Source organism: Ovis aries, chromosome X, assembly GCF_016772045.2.
Source record: "Ovis aries strain OAR_USU_Benz2616 breed Rambouillet chromosome X, ARS-UI_Ramb_v3.0, whole genome shotgun sequence".
Taxonomy (NCBI): domain Eukaryota; kingdom Metazoa; phylum Chordata; class Mammalia; order Artiodactyla; family Bovidae; genus Ovis; species Ovis aries.
Window position 1 is genome coordinate 21,960,235 of NC_056080.1, and position 7,341 is coordinate 21,967,575.

Consider the following 7,341-nt stretch of genomic DNA (forward strand, 5'->3'; position numbering starts at 1 on the left):
GGAGAGATAGAAAGCCTTCCTCAGTGATCAATGCAAAGAAATAGAGGAAAACAATAGAATGAGAAAGACTAGAGATCTCTTCAAGAAAATTAAAGATACCGAGGGAACATTTCATGCAAAGATGGGCTCGATAAAGGACAGAAATGGTATGGACCTAACAGAAGCAAAAGATGTTAAGAAGAGGTGGCAAGAATACACAAAAGAACTGTACAAAAAAAGATCTTAATGACCCAGATAATCACGATGGTCTGATCACTAACCTAGAACCAGACATCCTGGAATGTGAAGTCAAATGGGCCTTAGGAAGCGTCACTATGAACAAAGTTAGTGGAGGTGATGGAATTCCAGTGGAGCTATTTCAAATCCTAAAGGATGATGCTGTGAAAGTGCTGCACTCAATATGCCAGCAAATTTGGAAAACTCAGCAGTATCCACAGGACTGGAAAAGGTCAGTTTTCATTCCAATCCCAAAGAAAGGCAAGGCCAAAGAATGCTCAAACTACTGCACAATTGCACTCATCTCACACGCTAGCAAAGGAATGCTCAAAATCCTCCAAGCCAGGCTTTAACAGTACGTGAACCATGAACTTCCAGATGTTCAAGCTAGTTTTAGAAAAGGCAGAGGAACCAGAGATCAAACTGCCAACATTTAATGGACCACCGGAAAAGCAAGAGAGTTCCAGAAAAACATCTATTTCTGCTTTATTGACTATGCCAAAGCCTTTGACTGTGTGGATCATAATAAACTGTGGAAAATTCTGAAAGAGATGGGAATACCAGACCACCTGACTTGCCTCTTGAGAAATCTATATGCAGGTTAGGAAGCAACAGTTAGAACTGGACATGGAACAACAGACTGGTTCCAAATAGGAAAAGGAGTACGTCAAGGCTGTATATTGTCACTCTGCTTATTTAACTTATATACAGAGTACATCATGAGAAACACTGGGCTGGATAAAATACAAGCTGGAATCAAGATTGCCAGGAGAAATATCAATAACCTCAGATATGCAGATGATACCACCCTTATGGAAGAAAGTGAAGAAGAACTAAAGAGCCTCTTGATGAAAGTGAAAGAGGAGAGTGAAAAAGTGGGCTTAAAGCTCAACATTCAGAAAACAAAGATGATGGCATCCAGTTCCCATCACTTCATGGCAAATAGATGGAGAAACAGTGGAAACATTGACTGACTTTATTTGGGGGGGGGGGGGCTCCAAAATCACTGCAGATGGTGACTGCAGCCATGAAATTAAAAGACACTTGCTCCTTGGAAGAAAAGTTATGACCAACCTAGACAACATATTAAAAAACAGAGACATTACTTTGCCAACAAAAGTCCATCTAGTTAAGGCTATGGTTTTTCCAGTAGTCATGTATGGATGTGAGAGTTGGACTATAAAGAAAGCTGAGTGCCAAAGAATTGATGCTTTTGAACTATGGTGTTGGAGAAGACTCCTGAGAGTCCCTTGCACTGCAAGGAGATCCAACCAGTTCATCCTAAAGGAAATCAGTCCTGAATATTCATTGGAAGAACTGATGCTGAAGCTGAAACTCCGATACAAAAGACCCTGATTCTGGGAAAGATTGAAGGCGAGAAGAGAAGGGGACGATAGAGGATGAGATGGTTGGATGGCATCACCGACTCAATGGACATGAGTTTGAGTCATCTCTGGGAGTTGGTGATAGACGGAAGGCCTGGCATGCTGCAGTCCATGGTGTTGCAAAGAGTTGGACACGACTGAGCCTCTGAACTGAACTGAGAGTAGGCTGGCTTATTGCAGTCCACAGGGTCACAAAATTGGACACAACTTAGTAACTGAACAACAACTCCAATTTGTCTGCCTTTCCCTTTCCATTTCTAGCAGAACCTCTAAAACCCTCCTCTACATAGTCACTAAGTCAAATGTAGGAATCCCATTCCTCTAACCAGGGAGTGTTTGGGGAACAAGCACATAAGGCAATTCTAACCAATGAAATGAGAGGTAAAATATGCTAAGAGGCTTATAGAAAAAGTTTTTTCACTTTTAATGAGAAACACAGTGACTAAGCTTCCTTTAAAAAATTACTAATTTCAGATCTGAGGGAGATAATATATAAAGTAAGTCTGGGAAATCTTGTTTAGTTGGAAAGCAAAAGAGTTTTAAAAGATGAATGGAGCCCTATCAAAAGGATACACAATAGCCATTAGGAAGAATCTCTCCAGATCAAAATTGGGACAATTTGAAAATCAAAAGAATAAGGATTATAATTGACTGAAAACTTTTGAATATATAAAAATCCTCAAAATAAATGTTTAAAAGAAAGTGAAAACAAACTCAATTGTCACCATTACACCAAAACCTTACTTTGAAAATTGGTAATTAAAAGCTAAGAGTCAACAATTTATCTTGCCTTTCTAGTACTTTAGGGTAACCTAATAAAAAGTCCTGATTGATTCTCCTTTTTTCATAAGACTTTCAGTTAATAAATACCATTGTGTAAAACACTAATCAAATAATTGAGTCAGGCAACTATCTTCAGTGGAAGCTAAAGCCATCAGGTCATAAAAGAAAGTTAAAGGGAAACTGAACAGTTACATTCAGTGCCAAACTACCAAATCCAAATTATTTACTATTTTGCAAGGAAAAGTGTTGCTATACAATATTGTTTCACAATGGAGAAATCACACTGAAATCCCCTTATTTTACCATCATTAAGAATGGGACAATCAGATATTACATGACTCAACATGACAGGCTTCCCTGGTGGCTCAGAGGGTAAAGCATCTGCCTACAATGCAGGAGACCCAGGTTCGATCCCTGGGTTGGGAAGATCCCCTGGAGAAGGAAATGGCAACCCACTCCAGTACTCTTGCCTGGAAAATCCCATGGACAGAGAAGCCTGGTGGGCTACAGTCCATGGAGTCACAAAGAGTTGGACATGACTGAGTGACACCACTTTTTTTCACTTAATATGACACAGTAAGTACACAACATCGCCTATGAAGTATTCCTTTAAATGCTTAATTCAAATCTACACAATCCTTTAAATCTAAAATCCAGTTTACAGAAAATATGGAGGACAGAAAAGTACCTGAAAGAAACAACCAAAGTGAATCTGAGTCATTCTACAGGACCAGAGACCGGGCTCTTCAACATTTCAATTTTATAGGAAAAACAGGTAGGGGTAACGTTCTAGGATCAAGATTAAAAGAGATTTAGGCAATATAACAATAATATGTAATGACTGATCCTTGACTGGATTTTGGTTTGAACAAACCAGCCATAAATGACAGTTTGGGAGAAATTGTGAAATCTGAATATAGACTGGAATATCAGATGCTACTAAGGAATAATTATTACATTTTAGGTATAATAATAATACAGTGATTCATTAGGGGAAAATCTTTTTTCAGGGATGTAGTCTCAAGACATTTCATGATGGGAATAATTTAAAATTATTCATCAGAAAAAAGATGAAGCAAATATGTCAGAATATCACTGTTTATATCAGTGTGATAGATATGGATAATTTTTATATTATGCTCTCTACTTTTGTGAGCAATTAAACTTCAAACAGTCCCCCCAAAAGAGCCATGAAGTGTGTCTCTTCTACTGGGTATCATTGGGTCTGCATATGATCCCAGGCATTGGGGCACCTGTCTTCAATGGCATCAGGAGAGCAAGCCTGAAGTGAAAGTTGGAATGCTGAGGATGGGAGAACAGTACAGAAAATCTGCTTCCCTGATGACACTGCTGAACCAATGATTTATCCAACCCTGAGCACTTACTGAGCTTCTTCAAATGGGAGCTAATACAATTTTCTTATTATTTACCAGTTTGAATTGGATTCAGTTACACATAGCCAAAAATATTCCAACTAATAACAGTTATTGAAAATCAATGTCTGAGTGCCCTCTGCCCATTCCCGTGAATGCTCTTCCTAAAGATCCTCACATGGCTCCCTCCCACACTTCCTTCAGGTCTCTGCTGAAATGTCACTTCTTCAGCGAACCCTAGCTGGACCACTGTGTACAAAACAGCAATCTCTCTTTGTTCAGACTAAACTGAAAAACTGAAGCTCCTCAGCGAGTTGAAGACTAATCCTAGGATCCATGTTGACTCCACCAATGTGGAAACACCTTAAAACATCCAGAAAAAAATAGTATCATCCTTTGAATTTTCATAACTTTTAAGTTATCCATTCCTTTTATCACTTATTCTATTTTATCCTGTATTATGGGTATTTGTGGACACATCTTATCCCTCCCACTAAATTCCTATACCACTGTGCTGAAGCCAGTACGTACCAGCTCTTGAGCACCATGCATGCATCTCTAACTCCACTTTCACTAATGTCATATTGGTAGCTTGAAATGGATTACAATGAATGTATTTACACCATAGAAATCAGAAAATGCTACAATTCAGGGCTCCCCACTCCACAGCTGTTACACATTTACCAGCATACCATGTTTCCATATCTTATCCATTTTTATGTTCCTCAGATTACAAATGAGTGTCTTTTTTTTATTAATTCAGCAAATATTTATTAACAGCCAACTATGTTATTCTGGAATAGGTAATGACAACCCTCTCCAGTATGCTTGCCTGGGCAATCTCATGGACAGAGGAGCCTGGAGGGGCTACCGTCCATGGGGTCACAGAGAGTTGGACATGACTGAGCACACACACATGCACACAAGTGTGTGGACACATGGAGACATGGAGAGCTGTGCAAATGGTCCCAGCTGCAGAGAATGCAAAAATGACTAAAACAGATGAAGTCTCTTCCCTTTAGAGCTTATATTCTAAGGTGGGAAATAGTCAAAAAACAAATAAAGCAAATAAATATATATAATGTGTAAAAAGCAGGATATAAAAGCAGCGTAAGCAAATGGAGGGAAATCAAGGTTAGGTGAAGGGAAAATGTATTTGCAGTAGAGTATAATCAAGCTAGGCTTCTCTGAGACTGTGGCATCTGAACAGACCTGAAGGAAATGAGAGTGAGCCATGCAAGCATCTGCAGAAAGAGCCTTCAAAGAAGAGGGAACAGTAAGTGCACAGAACCTGAGCTCAAAGCCTTCCAATATGCTAAGTGGCTGCAAGGAAGCCAAAGTACCTAGAACAAAGAGGAAAGGTAGAAAAGAAGGTCATAGAGGTAGCTTGACCAGATCATGTCAGCCTTGGTAGGAACTTCAGATTTCATTTTAAGTGTGCTACAAAGCCAATGAAGAGACTGGACTGAGAAAGTGGCATAATGTTTTGTTTTAAAGGGATGATTCTAGATGCCAGACTTTAGGAGAATAAGAGAAGCAGCAAGGAGACTCGTTAAGAGCTACTGAAGTAATCTAGATGACATTTGGACAAAGAGGACAAGCATACTTAGTTTGAACATGACACAATCAGGTCATTTACAAGAAGGTGCTATCCACAAAACAGACCTAGAGGAGCTCCTGTAAGAGCTGTAGGCAGATGAGGAGGCGTAGAGATTCTAAGACTCCTGGCTGAGTCCTGGAGCAATGGGGGACAGAGCCTCCTCTTCCACAGACCCCTCCAAGCATGCAGTCCTGCCCCTACTTGGGAAAGGATATAAGCACATATGCACAGGCACACAAGGAGAGTTTCCATGCGCCTCTCCCCTTCCCTGCCTTCACTCCTGAGCCATGTCTTGGGTCACCTAAGACATCTGGACCAACCACTTCAGACTGAGCAATAATGTGCTAATATAAAATTTTCCTTTGGAAGTTGCTAGGAGAGTAGCGGAGAAGGCAATGGCACCCCACTCCAGTACTCTTGCCTGGAAAATCCCATGGATGGAGGAGCCATGGGGTTGCTACAAGTCCATGGGGTTGCTACAAGTCGAACACGACTGAGTGACTTCACTTTCACTTTTCACTTTCATGCATTGGAGAAGGAAATGGCAACCCACTCCAGTGTTCCTGCCTGGAGAATCCCAGGGACAGGGAAGCCTGGTGGGGTCGCACAGAATTGGACACAACTGAAGCAACTTAGCAGCAGCAGCAGCAGCAACTGAGGTGGGAAAGGTCGGGTGAATACTGTTTAGATAGGTAAATCAAGAGTTCACTTTTGAACATGTCACTTAGAAAATTCTATTATACAATCAAATGTCAATATTGAATAGGTGATTAAATATATGGGTCTGGATTTCAGAGGGTAGGTCAGACCTAGAGAGATATTTGAAAACCAACTAAGTATAGTAACGCCACAGGTTAAAGAGAATAAGTACTCTAAATAAACACTTTTTGAGTGAACAAACAACAGCTCTAATAGGATTTGCGCACATATAACCCTAAGGAGATTTTGGCTCGAGATAATAATATTCAGTTTTCAGTAACTTAAGTATTAATTGTACAGGAGTCACAAATAAACAAAAACAATGTGCTTACCTTTCAGGTGCTTACGATAGAATTGAGAAAACAGAAGGAACATCCACACCAATTTTATAAAATTTTTAAAAATCAATAAAGGCATTCTGTAGTGAAAAACAGAACTATAAACAGACACATAATCAACTCTATTTGAGAATTTCAGAATTCAGAGCCTCTGTATAGAGAGATTCTGCATGATGTTTCAGCATTCCAATTCCCTTTCACACAGTAGTTCTCTAGCTTGCCTGCATATTGGAATCACCTGGGGAACTTTTAAAATAACTTAAATCCCATCCCAGAGATTTAATTGGTCCTGGCTGTGGCCTGGACATCAGGATTGTAAAAACCTTCCAGGTGATTCTGACGTGCAGCCAGGGTTGAAAAACACTGCTGAAATCTAAAAGGCTTTTGGTCAAAGATGCCGGGCATGGTAACAAGAATTTCTTGATACACGTATAAACATATCTGAGGGAGAAATCCAAACATGTTTGACCAAATGCATTAATAAGGCTGTCATTAAACAGACAGGAAAAATATAAAAAGTCAAACTGTAAAGAGTTCAGTCGATCATATATGTAATCAATCTTTAAACATAAAAAATAAAGACTAATAGAATTGTTTGGTATCTCAAAAATGACTGAGATTCAGTTTATCCAAGACTTTTCTGTTATTTCAATAGCTGTAAAAAAAATTGTAACTAACAACAATAGGAACATAAAGAAATCAAAAGGTTATGGGGGGAATCTTCTAATAGCCAGTGGGAGTTCAACGTATGTCTCAGTGAACCCAAAGCCAGTGCTCTGTGATTACCTAGAGGGATGGGATGGGGAAGGAGGAGGGAGGGAGGTTCAACAGAGAGGAGACATATGTATATCTAATGCTGATTTATGTTGAAGTATGGCTTCCCTGATAGCTCAGTTGGTAAAGAATCGACCTGCAATGCAGGAGACCCCGGTTCAATTCCTGTACCA

At 39.7% G+C, this 7,341-nt stretch overlaps 1 non-coding gene across 1 annotated transcript; it reads left to right on the forward strand.

Annotated features, from left to right (window-relative positions):
- Positions 1 to 2,738: 2,738 nt before the first annotated feature.
- TRNAC-ACA (transfer RNA cysteine (anticodon ACA)) lies at positions 2,739 to 2,810 on the forward strand. Its single transcript has one exon. It is a non-coding gene; the product is annotated as a tRNA-Cys (tRNA).
- Positions 2,811 to 7,341: the final 4,531 nt, after the last annotated feature.